The sequence below is a fragment of the Oxyura jamaicensis genome, chromosome 4 (assembly GCF_011077185.1).
Source record: "Oxyura jamaicensis isolate SHBP4307 breed ruddy duck chromosome 4, BPBGC_Ojam_1.0, whole genome shotgun sequence".
Classification (NCBI taxonomy): domain Eukaryota; kingdom Metazoa; phylum Chordata; class Aves; order Anseriformes; family Anatidae; genus Oxyura; species Oxyura jamaicensis.
Genome location: NC_048896.1, coordinates 44407076 through 44434475, shown reverse-complemented (window position 1 = coordinate 44434475; position 27400 = coordinate 44407076). Strand labels below are relative to the sequence as shown.

At 41.3% G+C, this 27400-nt stretch overlaps 2 long non-coding RNA genes across 2 annotated transcripts; both read left to right on the top strand.

The window, feature by feature from the left end:
- Nucleotides 1-5852: 5852 nt before the first annotated feature.
- On the top strand, nt 5853-18576 carry LOC118165602. The gene is made up of 3 exons (XR_004750130.1): nt 5853-6594; nt 13623-13740; nt 18478-18576. It is a non-coding gene; the product is annotated as an uncharacterized LOC118165602 (long non-coding RNA).
- Nucleotides 18577-23127: 4551 nt separating this feature from the next.
- On the top strand, nt 23128-25868 carry LOC118165601. The gene is made up of 2 exons (XR_004750129.1): nt 23128-23188; nt 23634-25868. It is a non-coding gene; the product is annotated as an uncharacterized LOC118165601 (long non-coding RNA).
- Nucleotides 25869-27400: the final 1532 nt, after the last annotated feature.

The window sequence follows — 27400 nt, the reverse complement described above, 5'->3', positions numbered from 1 at the left end:
TTTTTTTTTTTTTTTTTTTTTTTTTTTTTTTTTTTTTTAAGGTCATCTCAAAGACTTTTAAATTATTACACTATCTGGGTATGTAGCAAACTTAGTGTTGACCTCAAATGCTATTGGTATACTCTGACTTTTAAAAATGAAATTAATGTATGTTATAATAAGCTGCAAAAGAGGAATTCAGAAACAGTGGGAAAAACCTTGACAAGCCCAAAGTGAGAAAACTATTAGGCAATTCGGGAGGGCAGGGGAGAAAATGAGTTTGTTTAGTTTAGTAAATCCTGACTTTATTGAACTTGACATTTCAATTTTCCAAAGCCAGATTTTCATCATAAATGAATGAGGAATGATTCATGTTCATTCATAATGGGCAAAGGCAATGTGATGGTGCCCAGTCATGGGAATGTATGATGCATCTCATTTTAAGTCCTTATTTGCAGTCACTTGCAACTTGCAGAATTTTATCTGTTCAGGCAAAATTTTTCCACCCTGGAAGTATATTTCAGGATGGAAGTATTTCAGAAAAATTCTATGAAAAAAGTACATAAGAGTTCAGAATGGGATTAAGGAAAACCACTGCCTTGCTAATATATTTTGTGGTTTTGTCTTATTGGGAGTAATTTTATCTCACATTATTTCAGGGTGATGCCTACACTGTTCAGTTAGTCTTCAGGACACACTTGGTGTTATTGCTTTGCTGCCTGATAACTTGCCATCTTTATCTCTGTGCTTGTGAAAAGGAAAGAGGTTAGTGGCATTAGAAGCCTCCCCCAGAGCCCCGGGAATGCACCCCAAACACAATCTGGAAGGATGATAGCCTAAGTTGGCTCATGTTTCTCTGATCTTTTATTGAGACTGCTGTTTAGTGCTAGTTTTGATGTGGACCAGGAACAGCCAACTTTTTGAATACCATTCATCATGGGATTAACTTTCAGGCACTCCTCAGTACTGAGGTGGACTATATTCAGGCCGGTGAAAAGCCTTACTCCCTTTTGCCAGCCTTAGGGGCCCTCAACATCCTGCAATTTCAAGGCTCTGGACCTTTACTTTTGAAGCAACTGTTGCAGTAATAATCTTAAAAGATGCAAAAACCCTTTTGTACTGGGACTCTGGCTGCTATCACGATTTTCTCCTGAAGTCTAGATGTTACAGCCAAAATGTCTTCTGCCTACTCTGTTTTAGGAGGGGATGGTTCTGACTCTTTTGTTCTACTAGATACAAGCAGGAGCTAAACCAAAGGCTAGGAGGAATTTCTGTGCTTCATAGATCAGGACCCTGAAGTCTGGTAGCAGCTTTTCTACCAGGCAAGAAGTTGAAATAAGTCTGAGGTGAATCTTAAGAACACCTGAGTCCCAGATCCTCGTCTGTGCTTGTACCAACTGCCACATGCCACTGATACTTTTCCAGGCATCCAACTTCAAATTACATGCCTTCCAGGAGCTTTGGTTTGTAGATGGTTTTGTCCATGTTACCGCTAATCTGGCTGTCAGTCTGGCCCTCACCATATGCCTGGTATGGGCTATAGGATCCTGTCTACCAGCCAGTTTTCAGTCCATGTAGCTATATTGGCCTCACCCACGTGGCCTTTATCCAAACCAGTTTGTAATGGTTTTAAAGAGAGTCAAAGACACCACACAAAGGAATTTCTTACTTTTATGTTAGCAGCTACTGGAAACAGAGCAGCTGGAGTCCTGGACTAGTCCCCTAGGTATTAATATGATGCAAATAATGAAAAGAATACTTAATAATTTAAAAAAGAATTAGCTACTCGTGCCCATTTAGAAAAGAGACTTATTTTTTTAAAAAATCGGGTTAATAGCTTCGTAGTTTCACGACCTAGCAATTTTTGTGCAGCTCTGAGCTTTTTATTGATTAAAGCCAACAAATTTTATGTGCTGTATTCATCCTCCATAACTTTGTGCACATTTTAATGGACATGATCTTTGTTAATATTGATTGCAAAAAATAATATGTTTAAGAGTGCTGTAACAAAGGGAGAGAATGCACAGTTGATATTTCATTAGTCTATTAACAGTAGTTAGTCATTATGTAAGAGTATTGAAAGGGTGCTAGATATAAATTTATTGTTATTGTTTTTTTTTTTTTTTTTTTTCTACCACTCAGGAAAGAAATAGTGAATGAATTATTATTGCTCTGATCCTCTATAGACATTTGCAGGTGGTAATCAGGGATGCTGCTTAGCAAGTGTAACCTAAAATAATCTTGTTGCAGTGCAACTCGATTAAAACTATTTAGACTAAGATTTTACAAAAATGTTGCTGTTTGTTTCTTGTTTGCAAAAGGAATTTGGGCCCATTTCTGTGCAGCCTTTTTGCACTGTGTGCCTGTAAATAGTAAAAGTTAAGAAGAAACATGTATTTTAAATGGCTCTTGAAAACTAACCATTTAAGAAAGCAATCAATAAACTAAATATAGCCAGCTGCTGAACATCTCACTGGAGACAGAAAACACTAATAGTTATGGGAGATTCAAGGATCCCTACAGTATTTGTATGAAATAATAATAGAGTTCAAACTTATTTCCGCTGACCTTAGTGTTGCTCATTAAAGGTTTTAGCAGAGACCTGGATACAGTCGCATTCGAGCGAGGTGTTTGGAATTAAAATACAGATAAAAGGAAAAAGGTTAATCCAGGTCAAGGGAACAGACCAAAACTGGGATTGCCTAAGATTATAGTATCTTTCCTCATTTCTCCAATGGTCAACATCAGTTGTTTTAAGTAACACTCTTTGCAAAATCTCCTAAATGGGAGCCTAAACATAGTATTAACTGTCCATTCTTTGGCTTTGTCAGTATCCTTAATTGCCATACAATCATTTCTGACCTCTAAGAGAATTTTGCTTGCCTGAACCCAGAAATATGCTAAACGCCACCTCCAGGGGACTCAGATATGTAACAAGGCAGCCACTGCTGCTTATTCTGTGCTTTAATCCTAATAGTTCTTTTCTCCTTTCTCAAACTTAAGAATGTTCATCACTTGTAGGAAGTGAGTACATCAAAAAGCTATGAGCTCATTTTTGTAATAGTAAATGAACCATGACCCCAGAACTGAACATTACCAACTGCTGAGGAAATTGGAACTGGATCTGATCTGCCTTGTGGCTGGATGTAATAATAAAACAAAACTAAGGTCTTCATCCAGCCAGTGGCTCCCTACTCTTCTGCATCCCATGTAACATTTCCTCAAAATGTAAATTCAGAGCTTTGTGGTTGAGGATGCTGTTGCATTAAAGAGCAGTAGTTCAGGAGCATGTAGTTCTCTTCCTCACTTCACTGATCATGGGGGATCATCAGAAAAAACACGCAACAGGTCTTGCTACTTGGAGGAGGAACAAAAAAAGAGAGACCAAAAGAGAGACAGAGAAAGGAACATAAAAATTCTTACCTATATCCTATTAGTTCTTACTGGTTTTGGCATGGTTTTTCATCTCTGGAAGAGACTCCCATAGAAGGGCTAGTCTTATAAACAAATCTAACATTGAATTAGTGGATTTGGAATCAAGCCAACTGAGATTTACATTTCTTGCTGCTTCAGAACCAGATTAAGACCTAGCTCAAGTGGGCATTGCTTTAACATTGTTAATGTTGACTCATTTTATATCTGAATCTATCCCCGCTGTCACATTATTATACACACAGGGTGGCTACTGTGCATCCTCAGTCCATGTTTTATTTGAATGATATTCACTAATCTTGGTAAAAAACAGCCCTTTGTCTCGAGCCTGTTCGCTGTAGTTTCCAATTCAAACCCTAAACCAGTGAAACCGTGCTAACCTTTTGTGCAGAGGTGAATTCACCCTCTGTTTATGTGTGTAATGCTAAGCAGACCCAGATAGAAGATTTAAGAAATGCTTTACAGAGCAGAAGTACTGAAGCTCTACATCAGGAGGCTTCAACAAGCAAAACACAGGTATGTTTGCCTCAGTGTATATTTTAGGATAAGGAGAGCATTAGAAACATTCAAATGTATCAGTGCAAGGTCTTCTGATCTACAATAACACAAAGCATGCAGTGTGATGTCTGGTTCAAGAGTTTGTTCAGTTACAGGTTTGAAGCAGACCTGTAGCATGTGAGCTGGCTTATGCGAATATGTTATATGCCACTCAGTTTGCTATAAGCAAAGGAGGCAAGGGTGGCTGGTTCTTTAAACAGTTAGATCTAACAAATGACACATTTGGAAGTCTTAGGAAAGAATGTGTGCTAGAGTGCACTAATACTGGCAAACAACAGAGGAGAAATGGATACAGCCAAAAGTTGGCAGATCTTCCCTTGGAATGTACAGGGGAAAAAAAAAAAAAAAAAGGAAGCGAAGAATAAAAAGTCTAGGTGCTATTCTTTCCACGTGTGTTTATAGAAAAGGGATAGATTTCATGTTTCACCTTTTTCCAGTTTAATGCTCTTTTTTTTTTTTTTTTTTTTTTTTTTTTTTTTTTTTTTGCTACCTCTCTCCATCCATTGTTCTATTACAGGTCATTCAGCCTTACGTTTGATGGCTTTGTGACCTAGGCCACTGCTTCCCATCTGTAAAATGAAAGGGTCATATTTAGTCCGCTACTAAGCATTCACATTTATCCTGCATGCTATGCATAGATAAGAAGCATCCACAGTCTGCTTCTTTAAAAACAAGAAAGCCAAAGAAATGCCTGGAAGGAGAGGAAACATCCTAAATGAGAATGGCTGGCAGGTTTCAAGTCTCCTCATCATAAAAATAAGAATGGAATAGGGAGTTTATTTATTCTGCAAATACTCTAGAAGAGGGAAACAAGAAACAATGGTTAAAGGAATTGGTTCATTATAACAGGACTTCCTGAAGACAAAGCTAAATCATATCTCATATGACATAAAGTCTTGTAAGCTCTTCTTTATAGACCTCTCTTTCTATCTTTTCCATTTGGGAAAATACCACTGGCCAATGGATACATCAGAGGAATATCACAAAGTTGACTCTGGAGTTCAGAGGAGCTAAGCTCTTTCCAAGGGTACAGAGTCTCACTCTTACCTCAGTCTGTGGATGAATGTATCCCAAACTGCATCTTTGGATTCAACCCAGTAACTCTGGGCAGGGGTTTGATCAAGCCACTGCAACCTCTATTCACCCTGGATTGTGCTTTACACATGCACCCACTGTTGCACTCAAGCTAATATATAATGTAGACCAAACACCAACACCGTTCCATAAGTTGCCTATCTGAACTGTATTTCCTTACCATATACTATCTTACTGAGTGACCACATAGCCCCATTGAACCACACAGGTTTACACAGGAAGACCAGTTGCCTTCATCACCATGGCTAAGGAGCAATGACAATTGACAATTTGTCAAACAGGAACTTTAGATATTCCCAGAAATATAAAACATAATTTATTATTTTTTCTTCCTATCAGGTGAAATCCTATCAGGATGCAGCACTGAATCGCTTCAGTATTTCAGCTGTTAGATGAAAGTGACATCCATAGACTGGTACTCATAGCTGTGGTACATTTTTTTAAAAAATGTAAAAGGTAAGTATTATTTTGTGGATAAATATTTTGTCAATTATTTTGTAAATAAAAATTGTTATAATTGGTCTTCTTGGCTGCTGGATAGAGAATTGACAGTAAATCTGCAGCAGCATCTCTGTCCTGCCAGATGTATCAGCACTGCAAAAACTGAGAGGCCTGGTGCAGATCCTGGGGGTTTGGCCAAGCTTCAGAGAGTCACGTGTCTATGCAGCATCTGAGCTGAAAGGAGCTCGTTAAGGTTCCCTTACTTGCCACTGGAGCCCATGTTTGTGTAGAACTCTCCAATTGTTTTTAGGCTTTAAGAATTTGCATTCATTTAAAACTTTCTGTTCTTTCAGAAAGTTTTAAAACTTTCCTTTACTTTCAAACTCCATTTTTTTTTAATCAGATTTCTAGTTAAGGGCAAGCATCAGCTATGGGGGCAGAGCAAAAAAAGACCAGATTGAAATGAATGACTGAATGCTAGATTTACAATAGAACACTTACAAAAACCCACAAAGGAAATCCATTTATTTAGTAGCAAAGTTGATCAATTGGAAATTACTAAATGTGGTATTCAAAACTGCCTGTCCAACATGAATTGAAACCCCATTTTTATATGCATTACATTCACTTATTTTTTTTTCCCTCTGGATTTTTGCTTCACTCATGAACAAAATTATTAAAAATAGATTTACACTAGAAAAATTATTTTGGTGCTCAATCCTGCCTGCATTCTACCAGAAAAATCTCTACTGTGGTTTTAGAGAAAGGAAATGTAAAATAATTTAAATGGAATCTTAAAAAGCATTAACCTATTTTCAGGTAGAACTTGCATTTGAACATCAAGGTGCTTTACAAAACAAATATGCTTTACAAAACTAACACCATTTTGTAGACTATTAGCAATGATGTGTTGTTTTGTTTTTTGTACTTCATTATTACCAGTGCTCAAGCTGCTTCAGCGGGAAGCCTCAAAATGTGCGATTGCCCCCAGACTCCCCCTACTCCAAACCTGTAGGCCTGTTATGCACAGACTTCAGCTGAGGGCAATGAGGTTTTTGTCTTTATGAAGACTGCAGAACCTGCTCACATGTGAGTTGCAGAATTAAGTGCAGTAGGTTTAGGGAAGGATGGAGTTCCAGCTCGAACTGTGAATTTCCTGACTTCTGATCAAAACCAGATGTTTGGTACTGTTATAAATCGGAGTTTTATGAGTGAATACAGCAATATTTTATTTCATAAATGTGTGCTTTACAACAAATCTAATGGGAATTGTAAAGTAGTACCTGACAATACCAATGTTTAAATGTCCCAGCATAGCATATTAAAACAATAGCAATTCTTTGCTCATGACACAGCTCAGGCACAAATCCATATGCTGATACCCTCCGCAAAATGTGTCAGATGGAGGAGAGAAACAGTCTCTCAGGATAATATTTCAAGGCCAAACGCAGTCTCCTTTACAGATCAATTTCTTAGGGCTATGAAAAATGAATGTAAACATTATTGCAAAAGCCTGTCCATATTTGTGGCTTTGCATTATGTATCACCTCTGTCTATTTAAGGCAGAAAGAAATGCCACAGTGTGTCATATGGACTGGATGCTGCCTCTGTGTGTCAATGGGATTTCAAAGAAAACCTTGTCCAGTTCTTTCCAAGAAACATTCCATTTCCTTCTCCAAGGGGGAAATCCCACATGAAGCACTTTTACCCCCTTCTCCCTTTCCCCCTTCCCCGTTTCTGCCCAACTCCCCTTTTGCTCCTTCTGCTTTCATTGATGTTTCCCCAAAGCTGGTAAGAACACAGGTGTAAGAAGGCAGGTTTCACACCCATAAGTGGGATGCCATGTAGGCAGCAGATTTAATATGCACAGTGTTTACTCATGTGGACTATCTGGTGTCCTGTAGCAGAGCTGAACACAGGCTACAACCTTCCGCATAAAGCTACACTGTTTTGGCTCCCTCACTCCTCTCCCTAGCTGCCTATTTTAAGGAAAAAAAAATAAAATAAAAATTAAGATCATCATATATTTGAGCTCTCCATCTCTGGCAAAGCTACTCAAAACTGACCCACAGGTACAAAAGCAAGAGTTGGAGAATGCTGACACAAACTATCCAACACCAATTTTCTTCAGAACAAGCCACCACTATGAAGTGTCTTCATTTCAGAGTTACAGCAGTCACAGTTCTGCAGGTTTTCACCTGTAAAGCTCAATTCCTAAATTGGGCATTATGCTTTTGTTTCACTTCACAGCTGATATGGCTGAAGTGGAGAACGCTGGAATGGGTTAGTGCCCACAACCTGCATCCTGCTTTCTGTACCAGGAGGTCCACACTTCTACAGGGAGTGGAAATGAAGGCATTATCGGATGAAAGTCTGGATCATCCTGGGCAAGGTCCATCACTGTAACCTTTTAATCTATGGAAAAAAAAAAAAAAAAAAAAAAAAAAGTCCTATTACATTAGATCTATTTGGTGTTTGCAAAGACATATGGAGTGAGAATACTGGAAACCACATGCCCGCATTTATCTGAAGGTTGGGGATTACCTTCCTGACGGGTGAGAAAGAAGTTGTCTCAAATCTCATTCAAATGTTTCCTTTGTTTTGGTAATTCTTGGAAGAGAGACAAATTATAGCAAATAAATAATTTTGACATGAAAAGCAGTCCAAAAGAGTCCGCAATAAAACCACAAATTCCCTTCAGCTAGGCACGGAGATTAAGTGTGGCTCTCTTGAAAATGATCTGCATGTTGAAATTCCAAAGGTTGGTCTTGCTCTCTTTTTCTTTTTTTAATTTAATAAAAAAAAAAATCTCGCCTCAAAGTGGGTTAAAGCAACCCTTTAAAATTGTTTCAAACATACACCGATGTCAGCTTGTTGAAGGTCTTGCTACCAAGTGTCAAGTCCCAGGTGGTAGTAAGAGCAGACCTCAAGGAAGGCATCCTCATGTGCTCTCAAACTCTTTCTGACTTTAACAGACATGGCCTAAGGGACTTCATGCAACAATGCAGTCCAGCAACTTTCTCTTCTGGTCCCAATTTCACCATGTAACGGCTCTTTGATGTTGGACGATGTGGTAAAATGCCCTAGCTGTTCCGGAGAATTATCCACACGTGGTAATAATGAAAATAAAATGTACAGTGTTGCTGCAGGATGCAGCACTAGCAACTAGCTAGAAAATAGCATATCATTTTTTGTTCACTTGACCTCCACAGGCATGTCCTTTGTGGGGAAAAAATTGTATCACTAAAATAGCTATGCAAATTACCAAACTAAATCATCATTTGCACCAGCTCTTTAGTCCTGCTGAATGTTCTAATGTTAAACATTAATACATTTCAGTGAGAATCAGCTGTCCACATATTTTTAACATTATATACGCTTAACATCACTGCTCTCAACACTAGAAGGTGACAACAGACTGAGAAAAATAGAAAACTGATGTTATTTCATCATCCTCTCCTTTCACAGTGAAGGTCCCATCTCTTTACATGGTACCTTTTGAATTGGAGAGCAGAATTTTGCCTCTTGTCTTGCTGTGTTTTTTTTTTTTAAAGCAGACGTAGACACAAAGGGCACTGGTGATGGGCTTTCTGATCACAACAGCAGCACCAGAGCAACTCAGTGTCATTACTTTACTTGTTTTCTAGTTCTTCATCATCATCTCTTAGAATGTGCTGGGGAAAGTAAACTAAAACCAACCCTAAAGTTCCTGTGTAAGCAAAATAGGATGTTAGGTTAAACAGTCTACTAGGACTGACTGAAAGCTCTGCATTAGCAGACATGCTGCTTGTCGAATGGGTTGGAAATGGTGCGAAGAAGAATCTGCAAAGCACATCAGTACTTCTGTGAGCTCTGTGCAGGCCTCGGGAGGAAGGGAGGGAGACTCTTTTATTATCTGATGAACATCAGTCCCTTTGGTCAGACTGCTAGGCGCCTCCTGGAGCTTAACCTCAGATTAACATCTGCTTCATTTCAGTGTCTGTCTGATAGCGATATCAATAAACATCATCATCTTACAGTAAAAACTGATAATTAAATCTGTGCCTGCTGACTCGTTATCTATTGTGCCCAGGGGAATAACTGCGGATAGAAAAGTTTTAATAGAAATATTTTATATTTCACTGAATAATGAGTATGAAGCCCTTGTAAGCATGATTAGGGATTAGCCACATATAATGTGTGTCTATAGGTCACTGAAGCGCAGAGGGAGACAGTCTGAATGTCCTTACGCAGGTTTAGACCTTCTGTCAGTGGATGTGCCCTGTTGGATTGGGCAGATTTAGACCCTTTGCACCAGGACGGTACTGGCTGGCCTGGTCCCTGCCACCCTGCTGCTCTGCAAGGTCTGTGGCTACTGCAAAAGAGAGGTTGGAGGGAAATCCCAGGTCAGTACAGAGTCACGTTGTGTTTGTGCCTGTAACTAAGAGTTCTTGCATGGTTTAGTAGGCAAATCCACTGTCAGGCTTTAGTTGGACAGAACTGCTTTTGAGCTACAAAAATACATTTTTTATGACTTCCCTCTAGACTGCCCAATGGTGTCTGGTAAACAGTCTTTTGAGCTGCTGGGAGTACACCTCCTGCCAGTGATGAGGAGCAAGAAACCTCCCGAAGGAAAGCATTAGGCAAAAAATGCTTTGAGCAAGGCACTTTCTAATCTTACTCGTGAGGCCCTGCTAGCAACCACACTTTCCTCAGCAGGGAGCCTTCAGCAGCTAACCTCAAGCTGGCAGAAATGGCAGTCCTGCCCTCCACATGGTAGTGGCTGAGCACTGTGCTGAAATTGAATGGTGTCAGCCACTATTCTTTGCTCTCACCTATCTGCAGTCCATACAATGCTGAGCAGAAGCCTTGGAAAGGTTTATGTAGGCATTTAACTTAGTGCACTGCCAGAAGTTTCTTGGATGGTGCTGCAGGCTTGAGTTGAGGGCTTTGGGTTGTATTGTTGGGAAGACAGAAAGGGGAAAAGAGAGATAAAGAAAAAAATCGTGTATTTAATTTTGCTTTTTAATCAGCCAGCCTACATTTGTGCTTTCAGAAAATGTCACGTTCGGAAAATATAAATGCAAATAGTGAACCAGAACAAGAGTACAATGATGTAGCTCTGCCATAAGCTAGAGAAAATGAGGCTTCTTTTTTTAAAATTTTATATTAAATTATGTCCTGCTATTAAATTATGTCGCCTCTGACATGGTGTGTGAGGGGCATTTGGGGTGCTGCTTCCAAGTAAAGTACCTCTGGGTTTGGGATCTACTTTGCAGGTTGTGGAGCTGGTGCTGTAACTCAGAACATCCCTGAAATGTGTCAGGCTTTAATTTGAAGGCCTGAATTTAGTGCAGCCCGAGTTGTTTATGATTGAGGATATTTCAATGCCTTTTCTAGACATTCCTAAATGATTGTGCTACAGTTTATTTAGATTTAATTAGAAATCCTAAACACTACTTCCCTGCCCAATACACCACAGTTCTGCACTACCACTGACTCTCACAAGATTAAAGCAGATGTAGGTGCAATGGGGCAGTGATCTAATGTGAGACACCCACAAAAGACAGATCTGAGGACTCATATTGAAGGAACCTTTAGAGATCTGAGACAAGTCCTTCCTACCTCAGCTAATTGCTATCATTAAAACACGTGAGTTTATTGTGGATTGATACATACCACATGAAAACCCAATTGGTGGTTAAAATCAAAGGTAATCGGGCCTTTGATCTTAATGGGCTATCATTTCAGTTATTTAAATAATTTCTATCTTTAAAAAGAGAATTGTTTGTAGCTCTGAATGTATTCAACACAGAGAGTCAACCAGAGATCAATAACGTACCGACATTTTGCATAATGCTTCAGAATGAGGCCCAGCCAGCAGTGAAATGGGGGTGTGAGGAGAGATAATAGGGCACATTAGTCAAAGTCTTCATTGACAGGACAAATCTCCTTTGCTAAGGTTTAGGCTAAAAGCTTTTGCTTCACTTTTCCCACGTGAATAGTCCCAGTGGTTCAGTCACTTGCATTAACCCATTTAGCTGCCCAAACAGGTCTGTTTGTTGAGAGAAGGGAGAAAACCTCACTCTTACTCCTCTCCCCAGAGGAGAAGAGGGGACACTTGAGCTTTGTTTGGTTTAACCTGTTTATAATTGTATTTTGCATTAGGAAAAGAAACTTCATGTTTAGGGATAGGTAAGAGTGGCAAAGCTTTGGGGAGACTGTGTGTGGTCTCAGAAGCCTGGATTTCAAGTCGTACTTCGTTGATAATTTGGTGGTCTTCAGTGATGCACGGAACTGTATGGAGGCAACCAGGGACTCATCCACCACAGTGCTTGGAGCTTGTGTGGGCACTCTGCTCTTTCAGATCTTGGAGAAGAGCTTCCACACCTATAACTGGGAATAAAGATGTGGGGGGAATGCTGCATGAATCACAATCCCATCCCTCCCTACTTGCTGTGTCTGAGGCTCAGACAAGGCTTTGTCCTCCTTCTGGGGCCACATTGTGTGGGCTTGTGATGCCGTGCCATGGCCTTCTCCCTGCTCCAGGGCCCAATTGGCCCTGTGAGAGTATTTAACAGTTCCTGCAAGCTGCTGTCCAACTTTGCCCAGCACACAAGGGCTGGAGGCAGCTAGTCAATGCAAGGTCGTGCCACCCATCTCCTCCTCTCATGGGGTACTGGCCATGCAGCATGCACAGAGCTGGCTGATGTGATGGGGCAGGAGAAACCCTAGCAGCTTGGATTAATTGGGTAATTTGTGCATGTTGCTTTGAACATATAAAGAGCCATAAAATGCCAATTAATGTTATGAGGTGCCTAACAGACCTTTTTAATTTACTGTTCCTTTTTTTTTTTTTTTTTTTTTTTTTTTTTTTTTATGTGCATTTGTAAAGAGCTTCTGGCAAAAGGGAATGTTATTGTTAACATTCAGAAAGGAAAATTTGGGGTTACATGTCCAGTGCTGTCTTGGAAAAATTATATCTGATAACTTGCCTGATTAAAGTGAGACCAAAATTAATGGAGCAGGGCTTACATTAATGGAGCAGAGCCAGCTCTCAGCCTTTGCTCTCTGAGCCCTTTCAAAATGTCTAGAAGTGTATAGATCCCCCAGAAACCTTTCTACTTCCCTAAGTGTATTTCAGTTACATTTCTTAAAGGAATGGTAGCTCAGTGTGCAATATTATTGGCCTATATTTTTATTTATAGAGAAAACACTTCCATCTGAACCCTTAAGTGCTTTACTGATGTTAATGAATCCTGGCTGGAGAGAAACATTATTTGTATTTATGGATAGGACACCTGAGGCAGAGAGAGACTGAGCTATTTTGTGGAGTTAATGCATTAGGTCTGTTGTGTATCCCCCAACAGGAGCCAGCAGGCTGCTGCAAGGAGGCCTCACCCGGCGCTGATGCCTCTCCCTGGGCCTCACACAATGCCGCAGCCTCTAGGCAGTGGGGCCCCGCGGGCTCCCTGGACAGCTCGTGTGGGTGAAGGGAAGGAGCTGCAGCCAGGCCCCGCATGCAGCACCTAGCCCACACTTTTCCTCTCTCCCGTGGCAAAATTTGGTTTTCCTGCCATGCCAGCCTCTGCCCTGCATAGTGTGCTCACCTTTGTGGCTGCATGGACAGCATTTGATTCCATGAGGGGCAACAGCACCCTCTGGGGTCTCATCAGCTTTAACCCCGCTCTATCCCAGTACCCAGTGCTCTCACACCTAAAATACAAATGACAAGTTATTTCAGTGATCTAGCTCCTCTGCAGATTTCCTGGTGCATTTTCATTGCTTTCTGGTTGGGCTACAGCTTCCACAAACAGACATGGTGGACAAAATGTCAGTCCTGATACCAGGAGTGGTGCCTAAACTGGGAGCCCCCTGAGGCCTCCTGCTTGACTTGGCCATGTTTGCTGCCATCTCTCAGTGAGACAGGCACACATCCACACTGCTGGCAGCCCTTGGTTGCCAGAAAAAAGTGCAGAGGAGAGAGAGGAGCTGTGGGAGCCCCAGCCCAGGCCCTGTGTGGATCACCAGGGCAGAACCACTCTGGGCCCTGTGAGCCAGAGAGCGTGTGTGCAGTCAGGCAGTTGTTCAGCAGCAACATCCTGAAGATGAGTGTGCTCTCCAAGCCTCTTTCCTAGGTCCTGTCTCTGGTTCCTGGATTACCACTGCAACTTTTGCATCTGAAGCTTAGCCTGAGTGCCAGAAAGACTGCTCAGAGGCAGCAAAAGGATAGCTATGAAGGTGGAGACCTCTCAGGTGAGTTTACTGATGACTTTTTGCTACAGTTTCCTCTCTTGATTTCTCCTTTTTCCCAGGTGATAAACATGTCTCTTATTGACACCTAGCACGTCAAAATGCACAAATTCAGGTTGCAAAACTAGGTGATGGACTTCTGTGAAGCTGCATAATAAGGTACTATTAAAAACCTCAGCCTGAAGTGCTGCCAGACAGTGTCATTAAACAAAGAGCTGTGAACTAATTCACATAACTTAAAAACAGTGTTTTTCCTAAAGCTCATATTAAACTTTTTGGGAAGAATTATGAGAATTTGGCAATTTGATGCATTCTTGAGAATGTGCGTAGCAACAGATTTTTGCGCTGGAATTTGCGCTGAATTGCTTTTTTTTTTTTTTTTTTTTTTTTTGAAAGGGAGATATCTACAGCATTTTTGTTTTGTTTTGTTTTGTTTTCATACAAAATTCGCAGTGTGCCAGAAGATACTGGAAAGGTGTGAAACCTAAGTAGGGAGTACATATTCTCCCCAAACCCTCAGTTGTGAAAGAATTTCATGAAAAGTGCACAAGAGGAATAGGGAATAGAGCAATTGTTTGAATGTGACAGATATAAAGGTGAAGAGAAAAAGAGCTTATTTAATTTCCACACTGAAATATGTGACTTGAGAAAAGAAATGAGGATTTACAGGGCTTAGTTTAGAAAGAAGTTCTTTTTCTTGCAATAAAATTTGATTATTCTTTTTTTTTTTTTTTTTTTTTTTTTTTTTAAATGTTTTCCACAGCCATTTCTCAATCTTACAGACTAGTAGGAAATAATTTGGGTAATGTGAAAACAGATAATACAGACCATATAAATTGGGCTGTCCACAAGCTATGTGCACTCACCTTTGAAAACCTTGTCAAGAGATTTTGGAAGGTATCGATGGCATCTATAAACCCCAAGAGATGGTGTGGCAGCTGGGGCTGTGTGTGGCACTGCCCTGAGTGGTGGCCAAAGGCTTTGATGGGAAAGCAGGACCCTGCTGAGCCTCAACCTGGATCATCCGCCCATGGGCAGTCAGGAGCAAACTGCAGCTCTGATAAAGCTGTCTAACACTTGCTGTTTAGTTTGTGTAGGCGTTCAGTGTCTCTTAAGACTTCCGTGTGCGTTTCTTGCAGAGAGACCAGGAGATTGGACTCTAAACTCCGTTGGAGGGATGCTAGGTGGTTTTCATTTTACATAGGTTAAATTAGGATATACCAGTTGTTCAGACTTCTATTCAAAAGTAAGTACATTAAAGGAAAAAAAAATGTAGCATTTAAATAAAGGAGAGCAACAAGCATATATCCAGGGGCAGTGGCACCTCAGATAAGTAAAAAGGCAAGTCTAGCAGAGTGCTAGCAAGGATAGCTGGTTTCTTCATGTGTTAGTTTTGCCCAATGCTTGATATTATCAGGAATCCAGATGTTTAACCTGAGCCAGTAGAATAAAAGATATATTGGAATATAATGCTGATAGGTGTTTGGGATCTCGTATCCCCAAATATATTGGGAAACAGTGACACCAATCAGCACATAACAGTAAACACAGATCTATTTGCCATGTTCCAATAGCATAAATATTCAGTAATAACATATATGTCAGGACAGCTGGGTTAATCTTTTCACCTGGATTTATGAACCTGTTAACAAGCCTTCCTACTCTCTTTGAAAGAGGTTGGTAAAAACACCATAATTTATTTGTACAGATTAAGGTGTTAGCACTATCAATGAGAGGCTTTGTGGCTGGCTGAGGGTGTAGACCATGTCCTTGAAAGCCGGTATTGCAAAAATATGTATGCCATGAATTAAAATTTGAGTGAGTTCAGTCAGCTAGTTTGTCTGCTCTCTGGTAACAAACTCTATAGGGACAAATATTTGTAAAGAGTTAAAGTCAAACTCTGACGCAAAAGTACTCACCGAAACAGAAGCATATATTTGCTACACAACTATTTTTGCTCTCCCAGCCTAGGGCTTGAACCAGTCCCAAGCATGACCCATCATAGCTGAGTAAGTCTCAGTCTGGAAAATAAGTATTTGTTTACAGACTGGCTTGGTAGATAATTATACATGTACTTATTGAAATAATTGGTAAATTAAACATTTGTGTGAATGTTTGCAGGATGGTGCTTACAACTACAATTTAAAGAGCAAAATAATTCTTACTGGAATGGTAGAAGAAGAAATAGGTTTGAGGAAGTTGCAATTGGTCTCAGATATACTGCAAATTAAAAGAGACTGGATGCATCCATCACTGGATGCATTACTCATTGAGAATGAGTTGTTCCAACTTCAGGTGTGGATGAAAGACTGAATTTAAACTGATGGAAAATTACACAGAGCCGTAACTGTGAGGTTTAAAATTCAAGTAGGTGAAAGCTCAGAAAATGAAAAAAAAAAAAAAAAAAAAAAGTTATTTCCACATGCCTGAATTGAGATAACAGCCCAGGATGAGTTCACTTTGACACAGCCTTGGTCTGAGTAGGTAATTGCTTGGAGGGAATGAAAAAGCCAAATTTTCAGAGTGCATGGGAAGAAGGAGGAGACAAAAGGATAAAGTTAGCAGCACAATTTCAGACTTGAGCAAATATTTTGGAGTTCAGGGAGCTGAGTTGTGGTGGAAGCTTTGGGCAAGGCCTATTCTGCCTGATTTTTCATTAGTTTTCCATTTCCAGGAATTTAAAAGCAGAAGTCAGGAAATGGGATGTTAGCTAACATATATCACCAAAGCTTGTGAGTTTTTGTTGTTGTTTTGTTTGACAAAAAGTTAGTGAGCCTTAAAAGTACACTTCAAAGAAGATTTTACTAACTTGTGTGTTTTCCACTTGGATCCTGAAATCAGACTGGCAGGGAGAGATGATATCTGCAGCAGTAAAGCAGGAAACAGTACCTGCTCTTGCTCATGTAGAACACACATCCCAGAAAAGAAGTCATTTCAGGGTTCAGATTTGTATACTTATTTACAATGTCTTTTTAAAAGGAAAGGGACATTATTAATTTTCATCACTTTCCAGGAAAAAGGAAATTTGCTGAGTGATATTTCACTGCAAATAGTTTGAACAGCTGTACAGATTGCTCCTTCTCTTACCTTCCTTTAGGGTATGATTTCTTCCTTCATCTCTTTCTAAGTCTTCAACCCTATAGTGTTCTTCATTGAAACTGTGCCACCTCTTCTACACTGATCACTCTCTATTGCAACTTCATGCCTCCCTGTCATTTTTACCTGCGCTAAAAATGTCAGATTCCTTCCTCTGCTAATGAGTCTGTATGCAAAGCTATTTATAGGTGTAAGCCTTTCCTTGAGTACCTTTGCCTCACATTCTTTTCACTTAAACCCTTACAAAATTACAGAGCTTCTTCCTCCTCAATCATATGTTTCACCTACTTTTTATTCTCACTTTCAAAAAACTTGGATCCCTTCCTCTCCAGTTCATCATGTTGCTCACTGGGTATGCTTTACTGTCTGTCTTTGTGAGATGATATCACACTGCTCCAGCAAGCCGTATTTAGGAGAGATTTATTGCAAACTAACCATAGCCCCTATGTTTATTTAAGTTGCTGTTGTGTTTGGTCTCTGTCAAGTCAGAGCAAGTGGCTGCTTTACTGCTTCTCACTTACATGCTTGTGTAAAACGTCGTTTTGAGTATGTATTGTAAAACATTGCATGGTGAAGATAATCCATTTGGTTAGTTCTGAAACAAGAGACTTGTCTCCCTGGCCATAAGGAAGACTCTCACACAGGCTGTATGAATGACTACTATGGTCAGGCTAGATGCTCAACGTGTGGTTTTGTACCCTAGTTATGTTCCTGACAGGAAAGTTCACACAGACACTACAGCGTAACTCAGTTTACTGGGGAGTCTGGTGGTAATGCCATCAATTTTTGTCCAACTGTCACTCACAGGTCTTCCATTTCTTGCATGTTAGAAGCTACCCTGCTGCAGGCAGCCACTTATTGATAAGAGCCGTATAAACTCATGTCCAGATGCATTACGGAGTGCCTGGATCAGCACCACCCCTGCGGGCAGCTTTGATACGGGGTGTGGGTCCCCTGCATAGACAAGGGGCTATTGGGAACCTTTCCTTGGAGTGAGGATGCAGCTGGAGGAAGGCAACCCCTTCACCTACTTGTTCATTTTTGGGGCAGGGGAGGGAGGGATGATGCTGTAGGTTTATGAATCACTTACATGTCCGTCTGGTCCAGCAGAGGGTGCTTTGACACAGAGGAGCAGCGGCCTCACGTGTGCCGTTCCGGGCACCCAGGTGCAAGCGCTCCTGCATCAGAAAACAGCAGTCTGACCAGAATTCACTTACAGCAGTTAGTAAGTAAACACGGTGATGGGTTTATTTGATCAAATTTGTGATGCAGGAGGCTTTTGGCATTTCTTGTTTGTGTCTGGACGAGGCATCTCAAGGCGGCAAATGCAGAATTGTTATGTCTGATAACAAAAAGTTCCCTCTTTACCTCTCCACCGTCCCAATCATAGGATGTTTCAGTAAGTGCTAAAAAATATGCTCACACTGAAGTATAGTGCCAGGGATATGATCTTGGAGGAATTATTAATTTAAAATTTCAAAAGGTTTTAGAATTGAATTTACAAGACACCTGGAACTAACTCTCTGTAACATAGAATAAGCTTTATTTATTACTTTGAAATGTCTTGTTTGATTTTTAAACTAGTGGTCTGCATATAGAAAATGAAAGCTCTGTGAAATTAGATTTGGTCACTTGTGCAAACAGGGCCTTGGTGATGAAGAGAAGCTTATGACCATGCTTTTGACTGCTCAGACTCCACTCCTGGCAGCCAGTCCCACTGTAAGCATGTTGCCTTTTCAGGTTTCATTTTGTCCTGGTTTCAGTTAGGATGGAGTTTTTCCTCCTAGTAGCTGGTAGGGTGCTATGTTTTGGATTAGGATGAGAAGAGTGCTGATAACATGCCAATGTTTTAATTGTTGCAGAGCAGTGCTTATACCAAGCCAAGGACTTTTCAGCTTCTCGCTCTGTCCTGCCAGTGGGCAGGCTGGGGGTGCGGCAAGAGCTGGGAGAGGACAGACCCAGGACAGCTGACCCAAATTGGCCAAAGGGGTATTCCATACCATCTGATGTCATGCTGGACAATATATAGGGGTGGCTAGCCGGAGTGGGGGGCCGGCTGCTCGGGGATAGGCTGGGCATTGATCAGTGGGTGGTGAGCAACTGCTGTGGTGAACAATTGTGCATCACTTGTTTTGTACACACTATTATTATTATTATTTCCTATCTTAATAAACTGTCTCTATCTCAACTCACAGGCTTTACTTTCCCGTTTCTCTCCCCCATCCCAGAGAGGGAGGGGGGAGGGTGAGCGAACGGCTGTGTGGTGTTTAGCTGCCAGCCGGATTAAAACACAACACATTTATACGTCCCAAAAACATGTGTCAGGCTTGTAAATGTTAAAGTGTGCACTCTAGAACAATTCCTTTCTCTTCTTCTGCTCAGCCTGCCTCTGGGCAGAGCCGTGGGCAAGCTCTCCCTGGTCATGACCAGGCTTTAGAAAATAGCCAATTAAATAAATAAATAAATAAAAGCCAAGCTGTTTTATTTCATGCAGAGGTAGATCTGAATCATGACCAAAAATTTCTATTTTCAGATATTTCTAGTGTGATTGAAGGCCATTTTAGAAGAAGAGTGGGAAATGATGGCTAATTTAAGATGGGTTCTGTGGCAGGGAGACACTGGTTATTGAAATCCAGATAGGACTCCCACTGGCTTTGCATGCCTCTGTGCAATGTGTATTTTAATCTCCTGCTGCTTGCAAACCATTCATTTGCTATAATTTTTATATACCGCTGCATATACAACTGTAAGTATTCTAGGCAGACTCAGCTTAACATCCTAATTGTGCTAATATTTTTGTACTTATTGTTGATTGAGGTACTTCTATTTCCTTGCTATAGATGCTTTTTCATTCGAACTGGTTTGCAACCTGCATATTTCTTTGTTCTGCCTCCTCAGATATTGTGAAATAGCATTCAACAAGGGGTAACAGTAAAGCATGCCATTCATGCCCTTCTGCAGACACTTGCACTGGTCCTTTCTTGGGAGGGAAGGATCCAGGATTGCTCCCTCATTCAGAAGAAATTTACTTAATCTTGCTAAAATTACATATATCATTTACATTGTTTTAAACATGCTGCAAAAAGAGAGGAATCACTTTCAGTGAAGCCACTGGGTCAGTCCCAGGACTCAGCATTAGCTCTGGATAAGTCTCTTTTGTCTTTTTTTCTGGGCAATTGCTCTCCTTCTTCTTTTTTTTTTTTTTTTTTTTTTTTAATTTTATTTTTTATTTTCATTAATCACATTACTTCTGGTTCTTGTTTACCACATTTTATGTTAGCATAGTAATTTACTTTCTCAGTGACCTTAACTCCTAAATCAATTTAACTAAGTCCTGCGACAGGAGTTTTGTCCTCCTGTGCTGTAACTCAAATTAAAAGAAAAAAGATCATTCACAGACAGGACAGGCATTGCAGCAGCTTGTTTCACTTCAAAAAATTTGGCAGAATTGAAAAACTTACAAATTGATTAGCCTGGAATAGACAAGTGATGTACAAAATGACTGGCAAACAGCACAATTTCACAGAGTCAAGGTCCCATAGCACTTCTGCAAACTAATTTTCTCCCAAGAGCTTCTCCTTCTCAAACACATTTACATTTGTTTTGGTTTTGTTTTTATTTTATTACCAAAAAAAAAAAAAAAAAAGAATCCCCCCCACACACCTCCTGGGAACCCCTCTGGCAATTTCCCATTGCTTCAGAAGGAGAAGGGAAGAGATCTCATGCTCGCTCGAGGGCCAGTTCTGGGCAAGGCCTCTGGTGCATCCTCATACAGCTCTCCCCCATTCACTCCAGTCTACATGCATCTTTCTTGATCCCAGGGGACCAGGTTCCCTCAGGATTAGCCCAATTTCCTAAGGGCTGCTGGCTTGCTGCATAGTTTCTTCAAAAAGTTTCACAGCAGTATGCAATATTAATCTATGAAATATCAAGACGCTTTGCTTGAATGTTAAAAACTTTTCAGAGGAAAAGTGTCTCTGGGCATTTAATCCCAGTTTGCACTTTGTAGGTGTTGAGGACTAACCCACAAGCATGGGTGACGTTTGGGAACTGACGTGTTGGTTTGTGCATCAGGTGGAAGAAGAACCACTAGGTTGACCCACCTGCCATACGTCCAATCTCCTCCTGGTCGGCCTGTCCAGGACAACAGACAGGAGGAGTGAGAAGGGAGCGAGGATGTGAAGGTACAACAGGTGAGAGCAAGGATGCGTTTCCAAGGTGCACAGTCTTGGTTAGGGGTTGCAGAGAGACCTAAACCTGACGTACCCATATACCACCCAAGGACGTTTCCACCGTGTTTTTGGCTCTGAACTAGTACAAGTGTATCTCCTATGCACTTTTTAACAGGGAGAGGTGCTGGCAGGAGGCTGTTGGAGGGTTTCCCATGGCCAGGGCCCTGCTGTGAGGCCCAGCTGCTCAGGAGCACTCCCTGGCACTCCTGCCAGCCTGCTCCACCTGCCAGAAGCAGCACTGGGTGTGAGCAGGCAGGATGGGAGCTGGGCTGAGGTGTCACAGCCAGCAGGCAGGGCTTTCCTAGGGATGTGGGAAGTGCTACTGTGCTTTATTCATGTCAGACTTGGTAAAATAGGAGTTACTCATTGATCCGACAGACCTCCAGGCTAGCAGCTGAAGACAACGTGAGCAGAAGTGGCTATCTTGCCCACTACAGTCCTTCCCTTTTACGTACCCAGTGCACCTACAGGAGCAGGAACTCCAACTGTGGTCATCTACAGAGGAAAAGCTGATCCAGCAAGCCACTGAGGGAACTGCTCCATTGCAAACTCTCTGCTCAACAGAGTGATGATTTTACCTATCCATCAGGAAGCTGCCAATTAAAGAAGAGGTCAAAACAGAAAAGTGCTGGTGGAAGGCATGGGGCAGGCAGTGCTCGGCCAGTGTTTGCTCAGCTCCCTGTCCCTGAATCTGTCATGTTTAGTGCCTGTAACATTGTCCTGCTGAGTGAGGATTTGATGAGGAAAATCGGTTAACACTTCTTCCAGCAGAATTTCTTAGAAGGCCAGTTAGCAAACTCAGGCTTTTTCCTCTCACTCCTGCAAGAGGTCAATTGGGCAGCTCTCACTTCAAAGTCCCATATTGCTTTCAGCAGGCTCTCCACTCTCAGGTGCATGTCCTACAGAGCACCCAAACCGCTGCTAAGATTTCTTTGGTATTTCACCACGTTACACAGGACAGCCTCACTGGGCAGAGCCCTCGTTTGGCTCAGGTTTGGGATACATTTCTGCAGCAGCACTGCAGCAGCACCTTGCGCCTCACACTTACCGCCAGGGGTAGTTGGGAAGCATCACATCGGTTTTTACTTAACAATAGTGCATACTTGAAACACAGTGCTCTTCCCAAGGCTGCCCGCTCCATGCTGCCCCACAGGCAGCGTAAGGGAGGAGTGCAGCATTGCACCATATGGCATCCATTGCTTTTCAATTTTAGCTTCCACAGCAAGATAAAACCAGCATTCCTTCCCTCTCAAAGTGCCTGCTGTCCTCCTCTTTAGGGCTACATACCTGGGTGATTAAAGAAAGCCACAGAGACATTGTCTTTCTTCTGATGATTGTACCTGTATCTCTCTTATGTTCTCGTTTGCAGTCACTGCCTAGCTCCCACCTGATCTTAGCTCTTGTCTAGAGAGCAGGAATCTGGGGGACTGGGAGGGTTTTCCCCTTATTAGCGTGTCTGAAAGGGTTGTCGAGCAGGTATTTTTCCTCTGGCAGCTCTGCAGATTTTGGCAGCCAGGCACTCTCCCAGGCATTTTCTCCTCTTTCTCCTAGGCATTTTTTCTCCCACTTTGTCCATTCCCTTGTTGAGCACTCAGCTCACAGACTGCAGCATACCACACTGCCCTGTGGAAACACGCTCCAGATTACACCTCATCCATGCCCTCCACACTGCAGGTTCATTGCAACATGGTGGTCCTGCTGGAAACTTGCTTTTTTAAATTATTATTATTTATTTATTATTATTATTATTTATTATTTTTATTTATTTATTATTATTCCTTCAAATTCTGTCCAGAAAACCTCAATTAGGGTTATCTGTTCATGCCATTTGATCTCAGAGTACAAGCTAAATGTCTCCAGTGAGCCTGTGGGTCACATGTCCTGCATCAGCAAGGGTTGTTTACTTTGATTTCTGTGCTCAGAAAGGAAAACCAGTACTTATCACTGAGAATCTCATGCAGGAAAGGGTCTCTTTCCCATGGCTTCTCCCCAAAAATATTTATCATTTAATTTAGTGTTTTTTTTTTGTTTTTTTTTTTTTTAAATTGTGTTTTAGAATATAACAGAATATGAAATGACAGCAGGGCAGGCAAATTACAAATCCTTTGATACTTGCTTCAGAGGTCTGTGCCCTGATTTTCTTGGTCTCTTGCAGGATGCCCTGGTCAAGGTATTCATTTCCACTGCAGTAGCAGACCCAGCCCTCCTGGATCCTCCAAAATAACTACCTTGGGAGAGCATGGCTGCAGCACTGACATCTTTGCCTTCCAAGTTGTGATAGCAAAACCCTAGGCAGGTTTGGAATGGTGGTTGTTTTCCATTATTTTATAAACAAATATCCTTCTTTAAAAAATTGCTTTCTTTAAATCCTGATGTCTGAGGAGTGGGAAAAGGAGTTAGCAAAAGAACAGAGCAAAGCTTCCATTAAAGTTCAAGCCGAGAAAGTTGAAAATACAGTCACTTGGGATCTCAATTTGGGATGAAAGCTGTGATCTTGTTTTCTTTTCCTTAAATGTCAGATTCCAGAAAGTTTTTAGGGAAAAAAAATATATTTTTTGTGGTTTCCAGGTCTAGCAGGCAGAAGGAAGCTAATTAACCCCTCATTCAGTGAAGCACCATGTCTGGAGAGAGGGAGCTTATGTGGAGCAGCATCCATGGGTCAGCCAGGTGCAATCCAGACGTAGGCTCACAGGACACTGCAGAGCCCTCTCCCCCTTCTGGACGTGCAGACAGCAGCATCCCAAGAGCCTTCACCTCTCACATCCCCTTTTTGGGAGGATTGGCAGCAACCGAGAAAGGCAGGTCAGCAAAAAGCCTGAACGTGGGCTCAGCATCCATGGCCATTTTGTGCTACAGAGCAGAGGCTGGTAATGCCAGCACGGTCTCCCACCATCCAGGAGTGATTCTTCAAGGCATCTCTTGTGCGTGTCTGCTGGGTGACCTCCACATGGAGTGAGGACAGCCGCCTTCAAGTGAAACCTGAGTGAGGTAATGAGCAGCAGGAGCTTCGCTAGAAGAGGAATTGTGCTTGGAGGATGAGATCACACAAGCCCAGTAATTATGTACCTACCCTCTAATTAGGACATCAAGATTTGCATTTTGTGGCTTTGAAAACATGTTTAAGAAGTGCTAAAATAGTAGTTACTCCAAAGTTTAGGATTGATAAAGTGGTCTTGCTGGTGAAATATATATGTATATATGGAATAGATTGTCTCTCATTTAACCATTTACATGACCGATGAAGAGATCAGCTTTAGTTAAAATACCATAAAATTTTCATTTGGGTCTTTCTATGTATTGGCTTTAGAAGTTTTCCTTGTTGGTAATAACTATAACAATATTTGACTCACGCTGCAACTGAGGAAGATGCTTAAAGAAAAAACTGATGAGTCACTCTTTAATGAATGCTACTCCTTAAAGTTTTATAATTGAACTTGACTTCATCATTTTAATTATTCCTCCCTCTACAGAGTTATAATCGTTGTAAGGTATACATTGCTTAACAGTGTAAACAGTCTGCATGAATTCAAGGAAGTCTATTTGTACTACTCATGCAATTCATGACTACTGCCACGGACATGAACAGATACAGGCAAGAGTGACTTGCAATAGCTCAGCCAAGCAGCAACGGGACTGGAAGTTTCACACTCCAAGCCCTTGTAAAGAGTTATGGAAGTCAGTGAATAATACCACTGTACAGTTTTGAACAAGTGAAGGCTTGTTCTACATCTAAATGGAGAATGCCAACAAAAATAGTAACAGATGATGAATTAAAGGGATAGCTAGCAGATATTTGAGCAGAATTTTGCAGGAAATGTTAAATAAATGAATGTCAAATGAATACTTCAAGCTCTGGAGACCCATAAAACTACTACCACCGCCTTGCCCAGAAGGTGTCTGTCATATGTAGGCAATTTCAATAAAACCAAGAAAGTCTGAAAATTTCAATGTGTTTACTTCAGACATATGGTGAGGACAGAGATAACTGGGTTTGGTTCTGATGTAAATGGGGCCATCAGTGTTGAGAGCTCATCAGTAACTGCACTTCAGCCCAGTGTTATCAGGAGGGGGACATACAAACATACTGTGGCTAACAGCAGGCTCACAACTGACCAGCTACAAGTACTTACACATATCTCACCACGAAGATGGGCTTTTTCTATTCTATTTCCAGAGTTTGGGAAATGAACTGGTCTGATACATTGCAATGCTACACTCTCTGCTCTGTTGGCTTCTGCATGTGCTAAGTCTTTGCTAGTTATTATCCTGAGCACTTTCATTTCTTTGATGTGTTTGCAAAGGAAGGGCTACATAAGTGCAGTGCAGCTCTTAAAACTACAGAGTCTGCCATCCTGTAGCATTAAGCTTATCAGTAGGGCTGAAGGACAGTTTACTTTAAACAATGTTCTGGACTTTTTCTTTTCAACCGATGTTACTGTTTCACTCATTCAAAAAGTAAGTGACACCTGCGTAAAAGCAAGTTGTTCATGTCTGGTGAGCACCCATCATGCTGCAGGCTGTGGGTTTTTCACTGCTGAGTTATTTTCAGCACATTTACAGAGCAGTGGCAAGTGCATGCTGCATGCTGGCTTGTACAAGGCCTTTTGAAGGTTGCATCCTGAAAAAAGTCATGTTTTGTAAACTTAATTTATACTTTGGTTGCAATTTCACAGCTCTGCTTGCAACACAAATTCAAAGTCTGCAATACATACTTGCAAGCAGTGAACAGTAACTCTAAATGCCAGTTATATGTTCCCTTAAAAGCCTTCTGATTTTAAGAGCAAACTCAGGTGCTACCTTTTAAGAAAATAACTCCAAAAACTTTTGGACACCAAATATTCACCTGGGAACTTTGTAATTAATATATTTTGGTGTTTCTGTGCATAAATGCACACATACTTTTGATAGGTTTTATTGATCTCTACAGAATCTGAACATTAATGTTAGCCAGTGCCAAACCTTGCATGAGGCACTGCATGGGTTGGTTTTTCCAGGGTGTGATAGAGATTTTGGGTCAGTTTTTTTTTTTTTTCTTTTTTTTTTCTTTTTTTTTTTTCTTCTTGTTGTTGTTGTTTTCTCTTCAAAGCTCTGTAACCTATAACTTTCTGTCTGCCAGGGATCGCTCTGATCTGGGCACTTGGAGGAGGGCAGGTGTTCCCAGCCTCTGATGCAAATCCATACATCCCACCACAATTATATGCTGACTGCAATGATCCTGGCACACTGCCACCTCTCATTTTAGGTATTCTTCTTCTGCTTGAAGGAACAGGTTCTGCCTGATTTAAGTCAGACAAGCCCAAGATCAAGCAGAGAATATATCAGCTAGAAGGTGTCCACTTGGAGAGAGAGATACCACAACAGGAGCAGACATTCTGGAAGATTGTTCTGTGAGTAAAGTCATAATTACAAATGTTTAGCTTGCACAGATTTCTGCCCTGCCCCACCAAACATGTCACACCCCTCCTGGATGGGTTTTCCTTATGCCTGCATGATGCTGGGACCAGCACATCTCCTGCACCTGTGCTCCCATCATTGCCAGATGTGGGGTAAATGAGGGGATGTTTACCTGGGCCTTCAGCAATGTTACATCCTTCCAGCCTAAATCTCAGTGGGCAGGAGGAGCTGTGGGATCAAGTCAGACATAGCACAGGGTTACGTTCATCCCCGTAAGAGATAACAGGCCTGAAGTGCTTTTATCTCCCTAGACCTGGCCTTGATTGCACAATAGAAAAAGTGTTCCCAAGTAAACAGTGCTCACCCAAAATCTGTGACCTTATGCATCTTACAGACAGATGCTCTGAATGTTGCTCATCAGCCGACGTGTGCTCTTTATCTTAAGTAGATAAAGCCACGTCGAAAGAAAAACTCAAGTGAGACAGCAGAAGAGGTGAACAGCAAAGCCTTTGTTAAGCTGTATTTAGCGATCTGTCTAAGGAGCACTTGGGAGAAAGGGTTTAAATGCCTTCAGCAGTTTCTGTGCCACCATCAGGGTCTAAATGCCAGCATTGTACATCTCCCCAGCCATCCCAAACACAGGGTTGAACCAAACCTAGGATTCCTGGTACTTTTTGTAAAATCCTGAAGGAGAAAAATACCAACTTCTCCCCCCCCTCCCCCCCCCCCCCAACCCCCGCAAATCCTTTATCTGGGACCTTTGAAGCGTTTCTAGCAGTAATAAATTACTCTATATAACATACTCCAAAATCAGCATTTTCTATTAGTTTCCTTTATTTCCTTTACCCGGTACCATTTTGAAGGCTAGATGAGTTAGATGTAAAATACAGAGGAAGCCATGTGGCTTGTTTTTAACAGGTGTGGCTTAGTTTCTGTATCAT